Below are 27,309 nucleotides of genomic sequence, written 5' to 3' on the forward strand. Positions count from 1 at the left end.
GAACAAGAAGAAGGTTCGGGGTTCAAGAAGGAAGAAGTAGATCCAGAAGATACACTCCATTTACTGCATTTATTGGTAATCATGACTCCACCTTGGCCTTTAGTTTCTTAGATCTATTTATGTCCATTTTATGAAAGTTTTGGACCTTAGAGTTTGATCTATGAGTTAAGGACATCCCAAGCTTAGATCTTTTCAGATCTGGAGTCTTAAAGGCTATCCAAGGAAGTAAAGTCTGAGACTTTACGTATTCATTTGATGTTTAAGACCTTGATCTCGGTTCTCCTATTTTGGATTGGAGTTATAAGGGTTTTTGCACCCCAAAGGTATGTCTTAATAGTTAGGGTTTTGTCTAAACCGATTAAGAAGGATTGGGAGTGGGTAAAGTTGGAAACTTTACCCTCATGAGATCATTTCCAGTGTATAGACGAAGTTTGGGTTAGGGATCTGAAGTGTAGGGAGTTAATCTGTTAAGATGGCCCAATCAGACTGAAGGACTCGGCGAGTCCAAGGAGGGACTCGACGAGTCGAAGTGTATTGTCCCATTTTTGTTCAAGCTAGAACTCGGCGAGTCTATGAGTGGACTCGACAAGTTAAATTGATAAACCGTGACCATGAGTAGCTTGGGAACTCGGTGAGTCAAGGGGTGACTCGACGTGTGGGATTGCGATTTCAAGATTTTGATTGCTGGGACTCGACAAGTTGTTGGGCAACTTGGCGAGTTGAAGTCAACTCGGAGTGTTGACTTTGATCGTTGACTTTGACCAAGTTTGACCTGGGTTGACTTATGGAATATTGTGGTCTAAATGTTAGTTTGGATATTGATAGCTCCGGAAGCCAAAGGATCAGCAGTTCAAGAATTGTCAGATAGCAGTCAGAAGTGTTCAGCTAGTCTTCGGCGGCGTGGGGTGAGTTCTCTTCCAGTAGGAATGGGTCTAAGGCCACAACGTCGGCCCGTTTAGGTAGTTGTAGTATGTCTAGGTAATCTCGATGTCAGGGTAAGATCGATGCATTTTATATGTTTCCGGACTTCGTTCAGATGCCGGGGTGGTCCCGAAAAGTAGTCAAGTATGCGTGATGTCTTTGTGATTCATGTCGGTTATATGATATGTGCTATGTGTTTCGGACTTCGGTCCGATGTCGGGGCAAGCCCGATGTATGTTAATTTACATGTTGTGTTTCATGACCAAGTCTCTAAAACCACCATGTTTCGGTGTCCAGATATGATCCATGAGATATAAAGCTACGCCACTCTTGGCTTCTATGTTTTTATCCATCCCTCTTACGGATTCACTCGACACATTTTCAGGTTTCAAGGCTTCAATTTGAGCCTCCTTAATTTGTGTGGATAAGTGTGAATGGATAGTAATAGTCAAAGATTTGACTCTACGACCAGAGTATTCTTTCCGACTCAGGGCGTCAGCTACCACGTTAGCTTTACCAAGATGATAACGAATATCGCATTCGTAGTCATTTAGTAGCTCAACCCACCGTCGTTTTCTCTTGTTGAGCTCCTTCTGGTCGGATATGTTTTGAAGGCACTTGTGGTCTGTAAAGATAGTGCTCTTTGTACCATACAAGTAGTGTCTCCAGAACTTTAGAGCAAGCACCACTGCTCCTAACTCAAGATCATGTGTGGTGTAGTTGACTTTGTGTGTCTTTAGATGGCGTGAGGCATAGGTGATGACCTTGCCTCGTTGGATAAGAACACAACCACGCCCTTGGTTGGATGCATCACAATAAACCACGAAGTCTTCTATCCCTTTTGGGATGGATAGTATCGGTGCACTGCACAACGCTTGCTTTACCGTTTGGAACGCTCTTTCTTGTTTCTCTTCCCAGTCAAAGGCCATGCTTTTTTGGGTCAACGTAGTAAGCAGTTTCGCGATCCTAGAGAAGTTCTATAAAAGCATGCGATAGTAGCCAGCGAGACCTAGAAATAGACGAATTTCTATAGGTGTCTTTGGTGCTGACCAGTTTTGAATGGCCCTGATTTTGTAAGGGTCCACGTGAATTCCTTCTTCGCTAACAACATGACCCAATAATTCGACTCTTTGAATCAAAAAATTCGCACTTAGAGAACTTTGCGTAGAGCTTCTCTGATCGTGATGCTTCTAAGACCTTTCGTAGACGTTGAATTTGTTCCTCCTTACTTCGAGTGTTGATAAATATGTCATCTATGAAGACAATGAAAAACTGATCCATCTAAGGACGACACACCCTGTTCATTAAATCCATGAATACTGCTGGGGTGTTGGTCAATCCGAACGGCATCACTACACACTTATAGTGTCCATAATGAGTTCGGAAGACTGTCTAGGGAACATCTTCCTTTAGCACTCGTAACTGGTGATACTCAGATCTTAGATCAATCTTTGAAAAGTAATTTGCCCCTTGAAGTTGATCAAATAAGTCGTCAATGTGAGATAGAGGGTAGTGATTCTTGATAGTACGCTTTTTCATTTCTCTGTATTCAATGCTCATACGGAACGATCCATATTTCTTCTTTACGAACAAGACCGATGCTCCCCATGGTGAGAATCTTGGTATAATAAAGCCCTTGGTGAGCAGTTCGTTACGTTGACCGAATAGCTCTTGCATCTCAGCTGGTGCTAGACGATAGGGCGATTTGGCTACTGGGGTATCCCCTGGAACTAAGTTGATTCGGAACTCAACTTGTCATTGTGGTGGTATTCCTGATAGTTCTTCTGGAAAGATGTCGGGAAAGTCGCGTACTTCTGGAAAGTTCCTTATGTATTTTGTCTCTTGGCTCGTATCAACAACATGAGCAAGGAACGCATGACATTCCTTTCGTAAGTACTTATGTGCTTGAATACTCGAGATGATACGAAGGATCATGTCGGGTTTGTCGCCATATATAACTAGAGTTTTGTTAGATGGTAGATTAAGGAGAATGGCGTTCTCATAACACATGATGCTAGCACGATGAAGACTCAACCTGTCCATGACGATTATGACATTGAAAATTTTAATCGAGACCGACATGAGGTCGAATGGAAATGAATGGCTATCTAGATTTAGAGTACATCCTATGTAAATACTGCTAGTGCTCTCACTTTTTCTATTAGCCATTTCTATAGTGAACGGTTCTTTCAGTGCACATGGCTTTTGTTTTAGTATGTGAGCAAATTTCTGGTTCACGAAACTCCTCTCCACTCCACTATCAAACAGTATACATGCATAAGAGTAATCGAGGAAAAACGTACCAATGACCACAGTAGGGTTGGCTACTGCTTCCTCGTGGCCTATGGCCAAAACTCTTCCCACACCGCCAGTGTTCCCTACTTTCGGGTAGTTCCTTTTGTAGTGGCCTACCTCGCCACAACTGTAGCATGCTTGGCCCATAATAACACCAAGGACTTGGTTGATTGGCCTTGTCGGAGACTTGCAGAAACGGATTGTGTGTCCTTTCCTGTTGCAGTTAGTGCACTGCATTTCTTGGTAGGGATCATTATGGTGGAAACTGCATTTGTTGCACTTGGGCAAGTTTCCAGTATACTGCTTCATTAGCACAGTAGCAGTACGTGTTATCGCTGCATGAATAGCCACAATCTACTGCTTTTTGGCAGAGTTCTGCGCTGCCTTGTTCTTCATGTTATCCTAGAACTTCCGCTTGTTGTCAGTGGTCTTGGAGGGTTCTGAGATAGCTAGGGTTGTTGTCGTGGTCGGAGTGCAGACTCCAAGATCAATGAGCCGCTATGCCAATCACTTGGCACTGTCAAAAGTAGTGGGGTTTGAAGCTAGGACATTCCCCTGAAATGGCGGCACCAACCCCCAAATGTACCTCTTGACTTTCTTCTCCTTAGTGGAAACCAAAGTGGGAAATATTGACACCATGTCGGAGCCCTTCATGGTCACGCTCCAGAGTTCTTGTTCCAATCTCTGAACCTCGCCCCTCTGGCAGTATTCTTCAATCATGAGCTCTTTCAGAGCTTCCCAGCCCATAGGATTAGCCAATATTAGAGTTAGTGAGCGGACATGGCTGTTCCACCATGTCAGCACTCTATCAGAATAGATGCATGCAACAAATTTGACTTTGCTTCCTTCATTACAGGAAAAGATCTGAAAGATCGATTTCGTCTTCTCGAACCATTGCAAGAGGGCAATGATTCTACCAATCCAATTAAAGGACCTGGGCTTGCAGTTAGTGATGTCTTTATGGGAGCACTCTCTCGAGTGCACAGTGACATCACCTTGGGTGGAATGTACTACTTTTCCACCTCTGCTAGCACTACCAGTGTGGTATTGAGCCATAGTTGTCGCAACAACCGTGACTACTATAGCATTAAGAGATGTTGAATCAAATTGTGGAGGAGGTGGTGCTTGAGTTGGAGTTATCGGAGGATTACGCCTTGTTGATCTACGAGGAGGCATCTTTCAACTACAAGTTTAAAATATTAACACAATGATAAGAATCCAATAGTGAAGTTAATGAATGAGTCCGATTAACTAAATCGCCATAGTTCAACAACTAGATGAGAGTATATGTTCTAGAGAGTTCTAGTGATAGAAGAATGAAAGTATTTGGACAAAAGATTTCCACAATAGATTTGTTGACTGCCAATAACATTGGTATTATAGATGTAACGGGTTTGGGAAAATTTGTCCTAAGAGTATGTTTTACATCATATCAGAAGTAGGAAAATTTTGACAGATCAAAGACCTAACAGACTGAAAGTTCAAGGTCTTAACATATGCGGGAAATTAATACTAGCGTCTATACGTAGACTTAAGTTATATCCAAAGGATAGAGTAGAACACAATATATTTCTTGCTAGATCCTGCTTTGGATTTAGACAATCTGCATTCTAACTAACACATACGCCTATCCTGTACCAACTAACGATCATCCAACTCTCGAACTTCGGGTTTGGATGCCGCTAGTTCTCCTTGTAAGAAGTTGGTATGATCTCTCATCATGCTACGTTGGCCTTCTAGATTACGAAAGTGAACAACATCGACTCCTGTGGTAGCTTCACTCTGCATCATGCGATCAATGGTAGCTCTTCCCAATTCGGTATTACAAGCAATACGACGAACCAGTACGGGAAGTGCTCTATCAGTTGACCCTCCAGCTTCTAGATTATAGAAGCTTCGGTCTCCTTGGTAGGCGTGATTCTTACCTTAGTCATTACACCACCTGTCTATTCCTATGGCCCATAGAGGCGTCGGGCCTAGAAAAATAGGACGATGGTTCAGAGTTGGGATTGGAGCTTCTAGAAGTAAGTTCTCCACTTTAGGCTCGGAGTCAAGATCCTCTGGGAAATCTTCAGCAACTTTATCATCTAGGGGGATTGCAGATTCTTCTTCTGGTTCGACATCGAGCCAGCCAGCATTTCTTTGATTTGGCAAGTTCGGATCCCCATGAAGATGAAATCCATCCATTTATCTAGACGAGAAATAAGGGTAAGGAGTAATTAACAATTTCTAACTAAAGCAATAAACAATTACAAGTTTCTATAAGAGAAACCTACAGATAATCTTAATTAATTATGACTCTTACTGGTTCCTTCTATGAAAACATAGTGCATACCACTTATATACCACTTGGGTCGAATAGAACCTTGAATAAATGATCCTACTCTAAGTCCACATCCAAACATGGAAAAGGAAATAAGGCTTAGACCATACATTCTCAGTCTATGAAACCTAATAGTATATAACCGTGTTGTATGCACTTACCACTCAGAGAACTATCAATAGAAGCCCTTTTTTTCATGAAGTTTGTTTCTTAAATAAATAGTGCCTCAAATACTCCTATAGTATTTTACTTTATGATTTGTTCTACTGTTCTTCTGTATATGACATGTGTATATATTGTTTGGTAAGTTTTAGACCTGTCGCAACACCACTATCACTCCCAAGCACATGTTCATCATATCACAAACGCATATAGTTGATAAGGCTATATTGATCACCGATATGATTACATAACTGCTCAGGTTTAACTGTAGTGTCCACCATCTAATTACTTTTGTTCTGTTCTAGTATGACACTGTTCTGTAGTAAGTATGTAGGTATGTAGTTATGTATACTTTTAGTTAAGTATTTTAATACTTATAACTTATAAAACCTTGGTCAGAGTATTTTAATCCCAATGTGTTCATACTTATTATATCTTTTATGGGTTGATATATACTCGATTCGCTATAAACAATGCTCTGATACCAATCTGTCACATCCCAAAACCGGAACGGTGGAAACGTTCGGGGGCGGAGGACGTCATGTACTGTATCATAATAATGCAAAGTGGTAAACAAGGAACAACATCATCCATTGCATTAATAGTGTAGTTAATACAAATGTGTGTTCTTTAATAGTAATAAGACATCAAAAATGATTTAATCAGAATAAAAGACGAGTCTCGAATGTGCTCCGTCTTCTCAAAACCTGTCATTGGTATCTGTCTCCTAGAAAATCCTATATTTTCTACTAGTGTGAAAAGCAGCATTCTACCAAGAGCCGACTGTTCTAGATGTTTGTTCTTTTTAAAAGTAAGTATCTTTCCCAAGTTTAACTATTATTACCAAAATATAGTTTACATTACCGGTTATGTGAGAATATCACAATTTGAATGTGATGGGAAAATATGTATGAACTACAGTAATGTATATTGTAATTTTTGTAGTAATAACTACCTTAAACCAATTGTTTAATTAATGTAAAATGTAATGAGGTTATAACCTTACTAATTTGACTAAATGAGACATGACGATGAAAGATCTATACATAAACTCATGCTCCCCCCCCCCCCCCCCCCGGGAGACTTTAGTTACAAAATGTGACACAGTAAATTTGTTGTTGTGTCATGAAGTAGAGGCTCACATTATGTTATCTTGTTCTTGTTATAATATACTTGTTATAGTAATAGTATTCTCTTCTGTACTTGTATATGATAGTATTCTCTTTATAGTGATAGTGTCGTCTTTTGTACTTGTATATGATACTATTCTCTGTCAAATGATAGTGTTCTCTTAATGTACTTGTATATGATAGTGTATAATGAATGTCTAAACTATACCTATTATAGTTTACTTGTAATTTCTGTAGATTAAATGAATAAATGTATACCTTTGCTACCCAAAGGTATAGAACTGATTGATAGTAGTTTTATATCTACACACACACACACACACACATATATATATATATATATATATATGTACACATTATATATAACTAAGATTTAGACGACATCCAGACAAATTACCGATACCCTAAGTCCACATCCATACAAGGAAAAGGAAATAAAGCGAGTTATTAGTCCTAAGTCCTTAAAACCTTACTAATAAAATTGTACATATATAGACATGCTTTTGACCATTTATAAGTTTGAAAAGAAGTTTTGTAACACATTTGAAGAGTAAAACAATTTGAAGAAATATTGATAACTTGATGTAAGTTTATAAAACGATTTGAAATAGTTTGATTGATAACACACTTTGAAGTATATGAAAATCATTTGTTTGACAGTTATAAATCACATGTTATTGATCATATCACTAACATGTTTTCCAACTATATTACCCCCATAAAAGCATTTAAAATCATTTAAAAGATAGATTAAGGGGTATGAACTCAGTTGTAGTGAGTGATTCGAGAGTAAGATCGATATAGGAAGCTGAGTGTCAGGTGAAGTCTTGAGCAGAACCGGATCCTATTAATCATATAATGACACTTATATGCATATAATTAGTGTATAACACAACTAATTATAATATGGAACCACCTTAGGGACTTGGAAACACTTGTATTGAAGTGTTACAATCATATATGATTGCATACAAGGGGTTTATGGCCACACAATGGAGTGTACGGCCAGAATGCATAAGTTTCATGTGTGTGCGGCCTGGGTGTACAACCCAAGTGGGTGTGCGGTCGCACACTCACTATGAAACATCATAGAGTGTGTTTTAAAGTCTTAGGAATCATCTAGGAAGTGTGTTCTGACCCATGCTTAGCCTTAAGGGAAGTTGGTTGTAACAACCCAGATTTCCAGGTATCTTTTATGCTTTCAATTTTGATGTTTTGTGAGCAGACTCGGCGAGTTGGAGCTCAGACTCGCCGAGTAGGATCGCGAATCTGGACGCGGGTTCGCGCCTGGACTCGGCGAGTCGAAGGTATGGACTCGGCGAGTCCGCGCTGTTTAATGAAACCCTAATTTCTCGGGTTTGGGACCTATTTAAAGGGCCTTATGGCCGTCATTTGTGCTCACCGGTCCCTTGAGTGAAACCCTAGCGAGTGTGAGCATTTGGAGCAAAGTAGGAGGCCATTATTGATCTTGGAGGTGTCATCTTGCAAGAGAAAAGGAGAATCAGCTAAGGGGAAACAAAAGGAGCCACTTCCTGAGGGTTTGGGGTCCAGAACATCACATTTGAGGTACCATCTTCGAAGCTACACTCTGCTATGTTGATGTTATATTTATTTAGGGCTTATTGAGCCCTTTTGAGGCTAGATCTAGTGCTCCCTTGGTCCCTTAAGTGATTTAGATTATAGATCTAGACCCTTGGAGGTCCAGAGTGTCCCTTTACCCAAGCTTTTCGTGAATCAATGGGGGTTTTGGATTGGAATCCTTATGCCTAAGCTCAAAATACCATTTATGAGCCATGAGGTGTGTTATGAACACCAAGATAAGGACTTTACGTGATGGATCAGTTTAGGAAGGCCATATCTATGAATTGTTGGAGCGAATCTGACCTTAGAAGCAAGTTTAAGTGGTTGCATGGCATGGACTCGCTGAGTCCGACGAATAGACTCGGTGAGTAGCTTGAAGATTGCCCTTAGATCATTCAGTGAGTGGTCCTGCCGAGTTATAGGTTGACTCAATGAGTCAGGGCGAGTTAGAGAGGGTTGACAGCTGGACTGAGTCGAACTGGGACTCGCCGAGTTGTTCTTGAGACTCGGCGAGTTGAGTCGGGGTGGCCCCGTGATTCTTCCAGGTGGAACTCGTCGAGACAGGGGAGTACTCGACGTTTCAAAAAGGGGAATCCTAGAAGTTGGTGAAAACGTCTACACTCGCCGAGTCCCCCTAGTGCACTCGCCGAGTCCGGTCAAAGTTAACCGTTGACCGTTGACCGTTGACCAGAGTTGACTAGTGTTGACGTGAAAAGGGTAGTCAACCTTAGTGGTAAAAGTGTTAATAAGAGACATATGATGTTATAGGGGGATTGTAGCTCGGAGGATCGAGCACGAGTGATTTCGGGATTTGCTAGCTGTCGATATCCACAAGGTGAGTATTCTCACTATACTGTGCCCGGAAGGGTTTTGACTGTGTGACCGGAAGGTCGGATATAGTTTGAAACATATGTGCTATATGTGATAAGCTAATTGTTAGATGTGCTATGTATGATATGCTTGATATGGGCCGGAAGGCATTATGTTATGGGCCGGAAGGCGAATATGTTATGGGCCGGAAGGCATTGTATTGTGGACCGTAAGGTTGGCGTGGCTAGGACCGGAAGGTTCACCCAGTCGGCACGGAAGTCCCCTGAGACACATGGACTGGAAGGTTAGGGCCTGGAAAGGCGTATGTGCGTAGGTTGTATTTTGGGGAACTCACTAAGCATTTATGCTTATAGTTGTTGTGTATGTGTTTCAGGTACTAGCGAGGACCGTGGGAAGGCACCGGCGTGATCTGTACACACTGATGGACGATTTATGATCTTGGGATTTATGTGTTTTGTACTATGACATGATACATTGGATCTTTATGCCTTATTTGGATGAAAATACATTTTTTAAGAAATGAAAAATTTGTTTTAAAATTTCCGTTGTTACATTGGTTACCATTTTGGACTTTAAAAAGGGTGTGTACGGCCACGCTAGGGGTGTGCGGCTGCACACCCTTGATGATCGTGAAAAAATGGTGTTTTTCATAATGAACATCAAGAGTTTCTAGCATATAACAAGCTATGGAAATAGTACTCACGTGTTAGAAGCTTGAAAGCGGGTTTAAGGTCCAAAAACTTAGTGTGTGTTCTTGGTGTTCTTGAAGATCTAACCCAAAAAGATGAATTTCATGGATGAAATCAGAGGGTAATGCAAGTTAAAGCCATGTATTAACTAACCAAAAGATTAAAACACATACTTATTTGAATATGATAGTGAAAATCTTGATGATACTTGAGAGAGAATCGATTTTATAGCCTTGGAAGTGTGAAATCTAATTAAAAATGTTGGTATATCTCATATGTATACATGAGTGTACGAATAGGATGGGTGTGCGGACAGACACCTATGTGTGCAGCCGTACACTCCTTATGAAGGGGTGTTTGGATCAATTGAAAGGTGTTGAACTCAAGGACACTCATCCCTAGAACCATACCTTCATTGTACTAGGCTTACAACAGTCAAACACACCCTAAACAGTGCTAAAAGATAGCAAAAACGAGTCTGACTTTGATTGACTTGAATGATTGTACAAGCTAGAACTTTCGAGTTGTCACAGTTCTAGTTATCTTTAACTAACTAGTAACCAAATATGCTAGGTTACATATTATGAGGAGTAAATAGTTTCAGAGGGTTAGGTTTAGCCCTATTGCACAACTCTTGTTTGAATCCAACCGTTTTAGGGAGAGACCTCTCATTCAAAGAATTATCTGGTCTTGGTAATATGTAATGGAATTTGCAAGCTAGTTAAGGAGAGGTAGTAGGGGCCTCTTACGCAGCTGATGGTAGAGAGTGGGTCGGAGGTTACCCTAGGGTAAGCCTAGGATGAGAGTAGTGAAAGGAGTCATCTGATTGCCAATTGTATGCATGAACCAGAAACAACTTTGGTAACCCGAGGCAAACCAAGAGGAAGGTACGGATAGATGTGGAAGGTAGTATGGAACCGTACTGCTGAAAGCAGAGGATTCGTACTTGACTCTTGGAGAATTATGGGGAACCAGGGGTGGTAGAGTGTGAGATCTCTTGATGTTGTGGATGACTCTGACGATTGTGTGGTTTGTTTTAGAATGTTGATGACACGTCATTAAGCAAGGGGCTCAGAATCTGGGCTGGTTCGGGTACATGTTCCGAACCGATCGATGATGGATTGTGCGAGTTCATTGCATCCGAGATTACGAGAGCCATCCTTGAGGTGAGCCTGGTGATTTTTGGGTCGATCAAGGAGGGTATCATTGAGCTGATGGAGGATCGCCTTAGGGAATTTAGGAGTGACATGGCACCTGGCTACTCTGGGACTCGTACGCTATCCATCAAGGATTTTCAGGGTATATGGAGCCCCAGACTTCTGCGGAGTGAAAGACCCCATTGTGGCTAGGCAATGGATGGTAGACATTGAGTCTACACAGATGAAAAGCTTCTACCCTATTGGGTCGAAGGTCAGATTTGTTGCTGGTTGTCTGAGAGTGTGAGCCAGATATTTATGAGAGGTGGTTGGTGATACACTAGGAGTCCTAACCATTGAGGTGTTGGGTTTTGAGCATTCTAACACTCCTAAGTGTACATGCAACCCTAAATACCTTGGATCTATGTTTTCTCTATTATACATGCAAATAAGAACATCCAAGGTATTATCCTAATCTAGCATATAAAATAATGAATATAACAAGATAGAATACATACCTCTTTCATGTAGAAAGTCTTCATGAAGCTTAAGTGCCAAGTGCCCCAAGTGTGACACCTCAAATGGTTCACACAACACCAACTACACTTGGAGTAACATGAGAGAATTCTACACTTCATGAAAATCGGCTGGCCCTCTCTAGAATCATACTAGTGGCCGATTTTGTCAAGAATAAGATCTTTATATAGTGTTATAATTAGGGTAAACCCGAATTGTCATGACTTTCCATTTCCTTGGATCCATAGATTCAAATACACCATGGACCATCCTATGGGTTTTAGCCCAACTTGATTATCCATGGAGCATTAGCCCAATATACAAGTATGGATGATTTACACAATCAACGCATATATTTAATTAGTGTTCTTTTGATCACTTAATTAATCCTAGATTAATTCTTGATCAATACTAATTGAATAATCTTATTATTCTTATTATTAATATACTAGAACTTATAATATATTAATAACCATAAGTGTCTTATTTCTCTCATTATAGTCTATCCAAGTGCATGATGCAATGCAACCCAAATGGACCATGTCGGGTCGGGTCAAGTCTTACCAATTATATTTATGGACTTAGACATTAATCCAACAGTCTCCCACTTGGATAAGTCTAAAACTAATATTGTGTATGACTTCAGGAACCGACTGGCAATCGTAGCTCTCAAAAGCTTCTGTCGAACTCTGACCTTGTAGATGAACTCTGACCTTTTTTAGTGACTTGTCCATTAGATAAGGGATCATATATTCCTCCATTCTAGAAATCATATGGACTGAGACATGGATTATAATCATTCTCTCTGTCCATTTGTTGTTTCCCGATTTCCAATTTATGACGACTGACTAATTGAATAAATCAAATCAGTTCTGGCCCGGCCGAGCACTTCCATTTGTCATCATCAAATCATCGAGGGGCCCACAGATGTCGCTTTTATCCCGAAGGTAAAACGAATGGATAAACTTCGACTCATATGGCTTGTTCTACTACTTGTTGAATCATACACAAAGACACGTTTTATAGCACCGAGTTACCAAATGTGTTTTCGTGCAATCAATGTACAATCAACTCACAGTAACAACTCATATCTCTAGGTTTGAATAATTTAAGATATTATGGCCTCATGATCACTCGTGATAAAATCCATGAAGTGATTCCAATGAGCGCGGGTTGAATCCAATACTCAGAACTTATGAGCACTCATGAGTTTTGTAGCCCTTTGTCCAACACCTTAGACCTCTACAAGCCAACCCATGACAGTCTTAATTCATATCTACTTCCAACATATGACCGACTGTGGATGGTTTGAATAACTTAGTCATTCCGGAAGAATAACCTACTTCATTCGGGAAGTCAAAACATGCAAAGTGAAACACAATAATAATTGAATCCAATATGGTATCAAAACCTGTGTACATAAATAAACCACCTTTTATTTATCACCATATGATTACACATTATTCATTGTATACTGTTTCAGCTATCAACTTTATTCTTGAATTTAAAACAATAGTTGTCCCATGCTCCAAGCATGTACACTATGTTTTCTAAACACTAGTCATGCCACACACAAGTATGCATACTATGTTTGCCTATGATCTTTACTTTGTGAACTAGATCAATTGAACCTAACTTCAATGATTCTCTTTCACACTCCCAAATCCTTACTGCAAATGCAAGAATTCCAAATTCATGCCATTTACTGAAATCTGTTAGATTTTAAACTTATATCCATTGATCCTCTTGTAATGATTATACACAAAGTCAGAATGACTTGACAACAACCATTACAGAGCACTCCAAAGGAGATCAGCTCCTTAGAAACATCCTTCTTGCATTATGTTTCCTAATCTTACACATATTGAATAATTTCTAACTTTGAAACATTTCCAAATTCCATTTTGACTATCACTTCTGAACAAGAGTTGCCTCCTTACAGACTATGTCAATATGGTCCTTCCAGAATTATCACTATACTTCTAACTGTCCTTGAGCACCCAATCTTTGGTAAACCTTAGATTGTCCTCGAGAACTATTTAATCCTTTTTAGTCACATCCAATTCTAGAGCTTTTCCCTTCTTAATGCCCCAGGCATTTGGAAAAACATAGAACGGATGAATATAGCCCATGTAATCGATTCTATATCCGAAACATATGGGACACGATTCATGACGTCTCACATAAAGACTAAACCAGTCTTTTGCTATAACATTTCCATTTCTATTTGCCAAGTTCTCATAATTCAGATTATGAAAAGGGATGCCGTAATCATAATCGAATTTAAGAACGCAAATAATGGACCCATATACAGAATTTCCTTATGTTGCGCCATTCCACCATGAAATTCATATATATATATATATATATATATATATATATATATATATCCTTGACTAAATGATTAAAACCTCATGATCTAAGCTTATAGATTTGAGATGAAGTATAATTTCCTCTCCCTTAATTATAGCAAAACAACTTTTCCCAATTGAAACCTTTTGTTTTCTATAATTAACATTCCTAACTTGCAATACTTATCATAATTGTCATGCTCCCACTAACATGATGATTATTAGCATAACACTTATGCTCCCACTAGCTTTTACTTGTACTCAGAAATCAGCTGGACTTCTAGAAATCAATACTTCATTGACTTTCTTACCAAAGTTCAGATTTCTAATACTAGATTGTTTTCATAAGACTTTATCAAAATCATACACCTTCCCTTAGATAGCACACTTGTGTGTCTAAACAATTATGAAGAGGGATGCCGTAATCATAATGGTTAGACCTTTTTGCCACTTCTCACAAGTCCAGGTTAGTGTGCCGGTAAACCACACACGCTCCACTAACGACTTTGAGAATGCAAATATCACAATTGCTATCTAGCTAAAATCTACTTAGTGAAAGTGTTTCCTTACCATCATTTTCATGAATCGGAGAGAAACCTTATGACACTTAGATATAATGGTGTATGTGTTCTTATCCATGTGAATTGTCAAAACCATAGTCACATGACAAGGATAATGACAAATCAAAACTCATATGGATTGAACTCAATCTTAACTTCTTTCCACATGGCAGCTCAAGGGCCTTCCATTGCTTCCAAGTTATTGTGCAACACATTGAGAACTCTAAGAACTCATATGCAAAGCCAACTTTAACTGGAATGGGCACAGAATATGTCAACACGATAGGTTATAAACCTCAAGTTGTGTGCTAGTGAAGAACTTCAAGTTTTATTCTTGATTAGTTCTTGAGAGCTTCAAGACCTTTAAGACTCCCACTGTCCTCTTGACCTATAAGACTCCCTTGTCAAACATCCAAGAGATAGTGCCGATTCTAATCAATACAAACACTTCACACAATTAGCCTAAGTTGGTCTTTCTTTTATCCAAAACATCACAACTTAGCAATTTCAAATGTACAAGAGTAGAAAATTTTTACTCTTACATCTGACAAGTGTTTTTAAACCTTCTTTAAGACATGTCACTCAAGTTACAATCTTGGAGTATGACTCTAAGACTTATATTGGAACGAAGTATGAATCATCTTCTTGATTTAACCCTTTCAACAATTCAAGATCCCTCTTCTTAGTCATAAGAATGCACTAAGATTTCCTTAGAGAACTAATTGTGCTATGGTTTCTTAATCATTAAGATGATCACAAAACTGATACTAAAGTACTCTCCCATCTTTTCAGATTTGAGAAACTTTTATCCTTCTGCCTAATTTGATTCTTCTTATTCGCTCTGCCACACATTGGAACCTTTTCCAATGTCTCAGAATTACACTTAGGCTTGTAAGTATAACCATATTTACTGAGCTTTAGTAAACTATGACAAATAGTCTTATCGAACTTTTGTGGTGGACTTGACCAGTACACAAGAATGTGTACTTGATCCCTTAGTCCGTCACTTGACTCTTACATCCATGTGAGCAAGTAATTCGTCTTAATTTTCCAATACTTGAAAGTTCTCATTCATCATGCTATACAACTTGCATGATTCCAAGTTCTGGTCCAATTGAAACTTGGGTGATGAGAATATTTCCTTATTTGGTAAATTTAGACATTACCACAAATGAAAGAATCAATTTCATACTTCCACTCTTGCTATTAATGGAATCTTATAAGCAACAAAAATTTCCACAGATGCCATTGTAAGGATATTTTAAAATAAATAAACTCAAAATTTTCCTTTTATTTTAAAAATCGTTGCGGATGAACTTGTCCTTACAATCCATATGAAAACTTGTTGTTATCTATTCCTATGCAATATCTCATAACTCCTAAGAAGTAACTCAAGAATCCGATCTTCAAACTATGCGATAGAAATCTATCTACGTGATCAGATTCAACATATTCTTTCTTTAAGTTTCTTCACTTTTCTTTGCTTCTTAAAACATCACCATGTGACCCAGTCACATCATGTATCAAGAATCTCAGAATAGAAACTTAGCAGAGTTAGATAGTGGACTTTACCTGAAGTAGAGTCAAACTTATTGACTTTAACATCCTTAGGTAAATTTGGCAGCTTCGCAACCAATGCCCCTTTCATTGGCAATATAAACATATGAACCCTTTGATAATGGTACACAGTACTATCACAGACTTAGCTTTTCTCTTTACCATTTGTGTCACACTCCCAAACCTGAACGGCGGAAATGTTCGGGGGAGGATGACTTCATGTGGTAACGTAACACATGAATACATAGTAAAGAAAGCAATACAACCATCATATATATAATTGAAAGTTTACATTTGTCAAAAGTTACATGTTGAAAATCAATTACAATATGATGTCAAAATATGAGATTAAACTGGCACCGCAACGTCCCTTCTTCAAAAGCATATTGATACCTAAAATTACTGAATCCCTAGGACATACAAGTAATTTTGAAAGAGTAGATCAGCATTTAAGCTGCTGAGTTTCATAAGTATTAAATGACAATGTTTGTATGAAATGAAATGATTTGTCCTTGTTTGTTTGTTTCTAGAAAATCCTATATTTTCTACTAGTATAAAGGTAGTCTTCCCTCAAGACCAATGTTTGTTTCTAAAAAGGTATGTAAGTGTAAAATAACCAACGCGTTTGAAAAACCTCATAAATCAATGAATTTTTAATACCCCATGTGAGTTTTATAACCATACTGTTGACTCGGAATGCCTATACACAACGTTCTTCAGGCGTGGAATGTTATGATGTTTGTCACCTCAAATGATGGGCTGTAGCTAACAGTCAAGGCGCGGGTTGTCAAGCCCGTATAGAGCTATACACAAACACCATGCTCCCCCTCCAAGGGATTGTGGTATATAATACAGGACTTGAAATGTGTACTCGAACGTACGTGAAGTTAATGTCTCACAAACCGTGGTATAAAAACAGATTTACGTGTTAAAATGTTTTGTTTGTTTTTGTATATGAAAGTGACTTCTTGAAAATCGTGTTTCTAGTATGTAATAGTTAGCAATATCCTCATAAAACTATACCTATTATAGTTTTCTAAAAGTGTGTCTCGTTTGTTTAGAAATACCTAGAAAAGGAATCACTTGTTATGAAAGTATAGATTTTCGTAGAGCCTAAGATAGACAAGTATACATATAATCTAAGAAAATGTTTAGTTTATACATGCATGACAACAATTAAAATTTCAAAAGATTAGAATACTATTGTAACATATTTTATATACGAGAGTTCCCTATAAAGTTTATAAATCACATATGATTTGGTTATATAAAAGCATATAAAAATTCTTTATATAACACACGATGATACTCGTGTGTTTTACTTGTATTCCCTCCCTTGAAAGCATATAAAAGCATTTATAGAACATTTAAAAGGTTAATTAAGGGGTATGAACTCACTTGAAAGTTTGAAGAAAGCGAGATGGAAACCAGGCAGAGTTTCGTCTCGGGAAACGGATATTTCTCGGGATTCTCGGGAATCTCGTGAGTAAAAACGACCTTCGGGACTTGAGAAAAATGACCGGGGCTTCGGGTTAGAACGGGCACGGAAAACGAGGCAAGAACGATAAGAAAGGAGAGAAATGGAGCCCTTTCTTCGGAACCCTCGCATCCCTTTTATAGGGGCTGGAACCGCCTCGGTACGCAGGGTGTACGAGGGTACGCGGGGCGTACGCGTACGTCATGCATGACCGAGTCCTCGACTGCCTCAGACTTCAGATGGGACAAGGGGTAGCTTCGCATAGGTCGGGACATGGACGATCCAAGGCCTAGGCCTTGAGTACGCGGGGCATACGAGGGTACGCAGGGCGTACTTCGGCCCTATCTGGCTGACTCCCTTCGGATAATACCAAGAGTTTTTAATTAAATTTATATTTAACTTAATTAATAAACTTCTAAAATTCATATCTTCTTCATACAAATTTCGTTTTTGATGGTCTTTATATCCACGCGTAGGTGAGACTACGCTCTACAACTTTCGTTTAGACTCCGTCGGCAAATTTGGAAATTATTTTTATTATTTATTTTTAAAATGTCATGATTAAGGAAATTTCTTTAGAAATTCATAACTTCTTTATCTGATGTCGGTTTTTGCCAGACTTTTTACCGCTGAATTACCCTTGTCGAGACCTTCGATTCTCGTTTAGGTCATTCCAGCCAAAAGTCGCTCGATGTTCGATTCGAGTTTTTAGCTGTCTGTTGCTATGCAGTACTTTGAAAAATCATAACTTCAACATACGAAGTCGGATTTGGTCGTTCTTTTTATGTACAATCACGGTTTAATGACATTAAATATAGTAGGAATTTAAATAGAAACTTTTTGGACATATTATTATCAAAGTTAATTTCATTAACCCACAAGTGGTTACAATACTTAACTTTTTAGGTCATTACAAAGAGTTGAAATATCGGGTTGTCACATCATCCCCCCGTTAGAGGGAATTTCGTCCCGAAATTTAAAGTAGTAAAGATACTAGTGGATCTGAGAAAAAGATGAGGGTACTTTTGTTTCATCTGATCTTCGCGTTCCCATGTGAATTCAGGTCCCCGCTTGGCGTTCTAGCGAACCTTCATGATGGGTATGCGACTTTGTTTTGTTTTTTTGACCTCTCGGTCCATGATTTCTTCCGGTTCCTCCACAAAGTTGAGGCTCTCGTTGATCTCGATCTCGTCAAGCGGAATAACAAGAGTCTCATCGTACAGACACTTTTTCAAGTTCGAGACATGGAAGGTTGGATGTATGTTACTAAGTTCACGTGGTAGGTTAAGTTTGTAAGCCACATGGCCGATTCTAGCAAGCTTCCCAAAGCATATTAAACCCTTCCATGGTGAGACATTCAATAAAACATGGTCTCCTACCAGGAATTCCAAAGGTTTCCTCCTTTGGTCAGCGTAGCTTTTATGTCGGTCTCTGGAGGCTTTCAACCGTTCATGAATTTGAACGATCGTCTCTGTCGTTTCTCTTATGATTTCTAGAACGGTGAGAGTGCTTTCAGGAACTCGTCCTCTAGCTAACTGGGTATCGCCAACTTCAGTCCAGCACAGAGGAGATCTGCACTTTCGACCATAGAGGACTTCAAACGGAGCAGCCTTTACACTTGTATGATAACTATTGTTGTATGAAAATTCGACAAGGGGTAAATGCATATCCCATGCCTTTCCAAAGTCAATCACGCAGGCTCTCAGCATATCTTCCCAAGTTTGTATTGTTCTCTCACTTTGCCCATCTATTTGTGGGTGGTAGGCTGTACTCCTATCTAGCCTAGTTCCCAGGGAACTTTGTAGTGACTGCCAGAATCGTGAAGTGAATCTACTATCTCTATCGGAGATAATGGATATCAGAACACCGTGCAGTCGCACTACTTCCCTTATGTAAGTTCTTGTAAGCTTTTCCATTTTGTCTGTCTCCTTGATTGATAGGAAATGCGCGGATTTGGTAAATCTGTCGACGATGACCCATATAGTATCAAGTCCACCCGTCGTCTTGGGCAACTTGGTTATGAAGTCCATGGTAATCCGTTCCCATTTCCATTCTGGTATCTCCGGTTGTTGTAGTAATCCTGACGGTTTTTGATACTCGACCTTAACCTTGGCGCAGGTAAGGCATTTACTTACAAAGGTAGCAATTTATGCTTTCATGTTAGGCCACCAGTACAGTTTCTTAAGATCCAGATACATTTTATCTGAACCTGGGTGAACTGGATATCTTGTGTTGTGTGCGTCGGTCATGACTACGTCTCTGAAACCACCATGTTTCGGTGTCCAGATTCGGTCCATGAGATAATATGCTCTGCCACCCTTGACTTCTAGATTCTTTTCCATTCCTTGCAGGGATTCACCCGCCACATTTTCAGGTTGCAAAGCTTCCATTTGTGCTTCCTTAATTTGTGTGGATAAGTGGGAATGGATAGTCATAGTCAGAGATTTGACCCTCCGACCAGTGTATTCCTTTTGACTGAGGGCGTCAGCCACCACGTTGGCCTTGCCAGGATGATAACGAATTTCGCATTCGTAGTCATTGAGTAAGTCAACCCATCGTCGTTGTCGCATGTTGAGTTCCTTCTGATTAAAAATGTGTTGAAGGCTCTTGTGATCGGTGAAAATAGTACTCTTTGTTCCGTATAAGTAGTGTCTCCAAATCTTCAGAGAAAATACTGCTGCTCCTAACTCAAGATCGTGGGTCGTATAGTTCACTTCGTGTGTCTTAAGCTGTTGGGAGGCATAAGCAATAACCTTCCCTCTTTGCATAAGAGCACAACCATGTCCTTGGTTTGATGCATCGCAAAACACTACGAAATCTTCTATCCCTTCGAGGAGGGATAGTATCGGTGCGGTGCACAAGGCCTGTTTCAGTGTTTGGAACGCCTTCTCTTGTTTTGCTTCCCAGTCAAAGGACACGCCTTTCTGGGTTAATGTAGTAAGAGGCTTCGCAATGCTAGAGAAGTTCTTTATGAATCTACGATAGTAGCCGGTGAGACCTAGAAATTGACGAATTTATGTAGGTGTCTTTGGTGCTGACCAATTCTCAATGGCCTTAATTTTGGAGGGCTCCACGTGTATCCCTTTCTCGCTAACAACGTGGCCCAAAAATTCGACTCTTCGAATCCAAAATTCGCATTTAGAGAACTTCGCATAGAGTTTCTCCGATCGCAGTGTTACTAGGACTTTTCGTAGGTGCTCACTATGCTCTTCCTTACTTCGGGAGTAGATAAGTATATCATCGATAAAGACGACGACGAACTGATCCAAGTAAGGACGACATACCCTATTCATTAGGTCCATCAATATTGTTGGTGCGTTGGTTAATCCGAACGGCATCACTACAAATTCGTAGTGCCCATAACGTGTTCGGAAAGCTGTCTTGGGAATATCCCCCTCTAGTACTCGTAATTGGTGATATCCGGATCGTAGATCTATCTTTGAGAAGTAGTTTGCTCCCTGAAGTTGATCAAATAGGTCGTCAATACGAGATAGAGGATAACGGTTTTTGACAGTAAATTTGTTCAGTTCTCTGTAGTCAATGCACATATGGAACGATCCGTCTTTCTTCTTTACGAACAAGACCGGTGTTCCCCAAGGTGAGAAACTTGGTCTTATGAATCCTTTTTGAAGGAGTTCATTAAGTTGACTGGAAAGTTCTTACATCTCTGCTGGTGCGAGAAGATAAGGCGATTTCGCTACTGGGGTAGCCCCTAGAACTAAGTCGATTCTAAACTCGACTTGGCGTTGTGGTGGTAATCCCGGTAGTTCTTCTGGAAAGATATTGGGAAAGTCGCGTACTTCTAGAATGTTCTTGATGTCCTTCAGTTCCTAACTTGTATCGACGACGTGCGCTAGGAATGCTTAACAATCCTTCCGTAAACACTTTCGAGCTTGGATGCACGAAATGCTGCGAAGGGTTGTACTTTATTTGTCGCCGTAAACCACCAATGTTTCATTGTTAGGGAGATTAAGACGAACTGCTTTCTCAAAGCACATGATGTCGGCGCGAAGAAAAATCAACCAATCCATGCCGACTATTATGTCGAAACTTTTAATTTGGACCGACATGTGATTGATTGGGAAAGAATGACCGTCTAAAGATAATGTACAGCCCATGTATATGCAGTTAGTGTTTTCGGTTTTTCCATTGGCCATCTCTACAGTAAATGATTTTTCTAACTTGCTAGGTTTAGGTTTAAGTAAGTGAATAAAGGTTTGACTCACGAAGCTTCTCTCAGCTCCACAATCGAATAATATGCATGCATATGAATTATCTAGAAGGAACGTACCATCAATTACAGTCGGATCAGCTACGGCTTCATCGTGGCCTATAGCAAAAACTCGTCCCACCCTGCTGGTATTTCCTGCCTTTGGGCAGTTCCTCTTGTAGTGGCCTACCTCCCCACAACCGTAGCAAGTTTGGCCTATACCCGCACTAGGGACTTGAGAGATCGGCTTAGCGGGATCCTTGCAGAAACGGACAGTGTGTCCCTTTCTGTTGCAGTTGGAGCACTGCATTTCCCGACAAGGTCCATGATGGTGGTAAGTTCATTTGGTGCACTTTCGAAGATTACCCCCATAATTATTTGTTGGGTAGGGATTTGTAGGGACTGTAGTAGGTACAGTGGCAGCATTCACTGAAACTAGTTGTTTCTTTGCGGATTCTTGGGAAGACCCACCCTTCCCTTTATTCCATACCCTCTTCTTGTTATTGTTGTTGTTGTTGTTTTTGTTGTTGTTGTTGTTGCTGTTGTTTCCCTTTTGTGGTTCTGGTGTAGCAACCGTTGGGTTCTAATGACCTCCATAATCAACAAGAGATTGTGTCAGTTCCTTGGCACTTTCAAAAGTGTCAGGTTTTGAAGCTAACACGCTTGACCTAATTTGGGGTGACAATCCCCAAATGCATCTCTCTATTTTCTTGCTCTCAGGAGCAGTCATATCTGGGCAAAAGATTGCCAGATCACAAAACCTGTTGGTATAAGTCGCGATGTCGTTACCAACCATTCCAAGAGTCCAGAGTTCATGCTCGAGTTTTTGAATCTCTCCTCGTGGACAGTATTCTCTCATCAGCATGACTTTTAAGCTTTCCCAGCTTATGGAGTTTGCCACTATCAGGGTAAGTACCTTAATGTGGCCATTCCGCCAAGTTAAAGCTCTATCAATAAGGGTGAAAGTTGCAATTTGACTTTGTTGTGCTCGGGACAGGAGCAGATTTCAAAGACTGATTCCGTCCTTTCAATCCACTGCCTCAAAGCTATCACACCACCAGTTCCATAAAACATCCGAGGTTTGGCATTAGTAAAGTCCTTATAGGTGCATTTTTGGGGTTGCCCACGACTCTCGCCATGGTTGGATAGGTGTGTGCCAATTCCCGAGCCAGTAGTACTCGAGTTATTTATCTGTGATATGGCAGCTGCTACTGCTGCGGTGACTCCTGCTTGGAACATGACAGCATCAAATTGAGGTGGTGGAGGTGGTGGTGGTATAGGTGCTTCCCCACCGTTGTTTCGCCTTGGATTCCTACGCGGAGGCATCCTTCAGCTATAGGTTGAAAAGATAACGATTAAGAATTACTTAGTATAGAAACTGAATGTGTCTTATGAACCAAATTGCTATAGTTTGACAACAGATGATAGTATGAGTCATAAAATAGCAGAATGAAGGTTATTTGTATGACTGAAAATATGAATCAAGCATTTGGTTTTCTCGATGACTTTTCAAGGATTTAATGAAATACTCAACGTATTAATAATAGTGCCACTTATATTAATATAATAGTTGATACAACGATCATGAAAAATTGACCCCTATAAGGGTCTCCGGTTACAAAGTTTGAGAAATTTAAAGACTTTTAGCCGAGGTCCTAACTTATAACAAAATTTGAGATTCTTGCAAGCACTACTTGCGACGTAGGTTGCGCTTGGAGCTTGACTCCGCATCCGATTGCTTTGACTCCATTAGACGCCTATCAAAAGCGGCTTGTTGTTCCCTTAATTCGGCGAGGGCTGCAATCATTTGCGCTAGGAATGCCTCGGTTTAGAGTTGTTCTGTCTAGCCTACGGATGTCGGAAGTGTGGACCTGTACTTCCAGATTAACATCCCGAAGACGGCTAGCTTGAACTCCGGATTGATAGGATTGATTGGCTAGCTTGCCCACCATTACTGGGAGTGCCCGATCAGCCGAACCTCCGCCTCGGACATCGTAAAAGTCCCGGCACATGCTGTAGGGAGGGCATAGGTTTTGTTGCTGGCTCCAATGGTGGAGGTGACTTTCCCAGATGGGAGTCGGTCCTTGAAAGTTCCTTACGAAGACGGGAGGTTGTACGGGTGGTGGGTTGATCACTTCCGGCTCTGAGTCGGTACCGGAGTCATCATCCACTTCTATGGGTTCCTCGTCCTCTTCGGGATCATCTTCGACCCATCCTCCATTTCCTTGGTTGGGAAAGTAGGGGTCGCCAGGGTGGTGAAATCCAGCCATTTGACTGTACGAGAAATAGGGTTATAAGAATTGAATAAAGTTGAACATGCAAGATTAAACATGTAAGTTAAACTAGTTTATGTAGCAAATACTCCTATAGTATTTAAATTCTTATGTTTGATTCTTGTGACGATTTGGTAAGTTTTGACTTGTTGCTTACTACGAGCATTCCTCGATATACATTGGTCCGATCTCGGGCAAATATAGTTGATCACGCTATATTTGTCCCAAATCTGATTACGTATATCGAGTCTTAATCATAGTGTCAACTTGTCTAAATACTTGTTGTATAGTTAGATATCATGAAAAAATTTGTTGTATGCATGTATTTGTACTTAAATTAACTAACTATTTAAGTTAAATGTAACGCTGCTTAAGCATAAAAACAAAAGAAAAAATGTTTTGTCAGAGAGTATTAGTCCCTTAAGCATTTATAATTTGTATATCTTATGTGGTTCGATATACTTAGTTCACTATAAACATTGCTCTGATACCAATCTGTCACACCCCCAAACCTGAACGGCGGAAACATTCGGGGGCGGATGACTTCATGTGGTAACGTAACAAATGAATACATAGTAAAGAAAGCAATACAACCATCATATATATAATTGAAAGTTTACATTTTTCAAAAGTTACATGTTCAAAATCAATTACAATATGATGTCAAAATATGAGATTAAACGGGCGCCACAACATCCCTTCTTCAAAAGCATATTGATACCTGAAATTACTGAATCCCTGGGACATACAAGTAATTTTGAAAGAGTAGATCAGCATTTAAGTTGGTGAGTTTCATAAGTATTAAATAACAATGTTTGTATGAAATGAAATGTTTTGTCCTTGTTTGTTTGTTTCTAGAAAATCCTATATTTTCTACTAGTATAAAAGTAGTCTTCCCTCAAGACCAATGTTTGTTTCTAAAAAGGTAAGTAAGTGTAAAATAACCAACGCGTTTGAAAAACCTCATAAATCAATGAATTTTTAATACCCCATGTGAGTTTTATAACCATACTGTTGACTCGGAATGCCTATACACAACGTTCTTCAGGCGTGGAATGTTATGATGTTTGTCACCTCAAATGATGGGCTGTAGCTAACAGTCAAGGCGCGGGTTGTCAAGCCCGTATAGAGCTATACACAAACACCATGCTCCCCCTCCAAGGGATTGTGGTATATAATACAGGACTTGAAATGTGTACTCGAACGTACATGAAGTTAATGTCTCACAAACCGTGGTATAAAAACAGATTTACGTGTTAAAATGTTTTGTTTGTTTTCGTATATGAAAGTGACTTCTTGAAAATCGTGTTTCTAGTATGTAATAGTTAGCAATATCCTCATAAAACTATACCTATTATAGTTTTCTAAAAGTGTGTCTCGTTTGTTTAGAAATACCTAGAAAAGGAATCACTTGTTATGAAAGTATAGATTTTCGTAGAGCCTAAGATAGACAAGTATACATATAATCTAAGAAAATGTTTAGTTTATACATGCATGACAACAATTAAAATTTCAAAAGATTAGAATACTATTGTAACATATTTTATATACGAGAGTTCCCTATAAAGTTTATAAATCACATATGATTTGGTTATATAAAAGCATATAAAAATTCTTTATATAACACACGATGATACTCGTGTGTTTTACTTGTATTCCCCCCCTTGAAAGCATATAAAAGTATTTATAGAACATTTAAAAGGTTAATTAAGGGGTATGAACTCACTTGAAAGTTTGAAGAAAGTGAGATGGAAACCGGGCAGAGTTTCGTCTCGGGAAACGGATTTTTCTCAGGATTCTCGGGAATCTCGGGAGTAAAAACGACCTTCGGGACTTGAACAAAATAACCGGGGCTTTGGGTTCGAATGGGCACAGAAAACGAGGCAAGAACGCACAAGAAAGGAGAGAAATGGAGCCCTTTCTTCGGAACCCTCGCATCCCTTTTATAGGGGTTGGAACCACCTCGGTACGCAGGGTGTACGAGGGTACGCGGGGCGTACGTGTACGTCATGCATGACCGAGTCCTCGACTGCCTCGGACTTTGGATGGGACAAGGGGTAGCTTCGCATAAGTCGGGACGTGGACGATCCGAGGCCTAGGCCTTGAGTACGCGGGGTGTACGAGGGTACGTAGAGCGTACTTCGGCCCTATCTGCTGACTCCCTTCGGATAATACCAAGAGTTTATAATTAAATTTATATTTAATTTAATTAATAAACTTCTAAAATTCATATCTTCTTCATACGAATTACATTTTTCATGGTCTTTATATCAACGCGTAGGTGAGACTACGCTCTACAACTTTCGTTTAGACTCCGTCGACAAATTTCGAAATTATTTTTATTATTTATTTTTAAAATGTCGTGATTAAGGAAATTTCTTTAGAAATTCATAACTTCTTTATCTGACGTCGGTTTTTGCCAGACTTTTTACCGCTGAATTACCATTGTCGAGACCTTCGATTCTCGTTTAGGTCATTCCGTCCAAAAGTCGCTCGATCTCCGATTCGAGTTTTTCGCTGTCTGTTGCTATACCGAACTTGGAAAAACCATAACTTCAACATACGAAGTTGGATTTGGTCGTTCTTTTTACGTACGATCACGGTTTAATGACATTAAATATAGTAGGAATTTAAATAGAAACTTTTTGGACATATTATTATCAAAGTTAATTTCATTAACCCACAAGTGGTTACAATACTTGACTTTTTAGGTCATTACAAAGAGTTGAAATATCGGGTTGTCACAATTTGGTCAACCTAGTTGACTATGGTCGATCCCTTTCCACTGGGAAGAGAGAGCTTTACTAGATATCTAATGTCTTCATTGTCAATGTCCAGAAAGTTTTAGGAAGTGGATCTTATCAAATAGATAAGATCATTAAGGGTCTTGTCATAGTCTGTTTCATAGGTGTTCCAAAAGGAACCCACTATGTGACTTAGAAAGTAGTTGAACCACCAACTTTCTCAAGACTTTGACACCTAACTCTCCCGGCTTGTCAATATGTTATTACATCTCCAAGATGTGACCACACCTAGACCTTGCCTTGCCAATAGGGCTTGAATGATCTTAAACTTTTGAAGAACTTGTGTAACAACCCGATATTTCAACTCTTTGTAATGACCTAAACAGTCAAGTATTGTAACCACCTTGGGGTAATAAAATTTACTTTGATAATAAAATGCCCAAAATGTATCTATTTAGATTCCTATTATGTTTAATGTCATTAAACCGGGATCGTACTTAAAAAGAATGCCCAAATCCGACTTCGTCTACTGAAGTTAAGATTTTTCCAAGTT

Source organism: Lactuca sativa, chromosome 5 (assembly GCF_002870075.4).
Source record: "Lactuca sativa cultivar Salinas chromosome 5, Lsat_Salinas_v11, whole genome shotgun sequence".
NCBI lineage: Eukaryota > Viridiplantae > Streptophyta > Magnoliopsida > Asterales > Asteraceae > Lactuca > Lactuca sativa.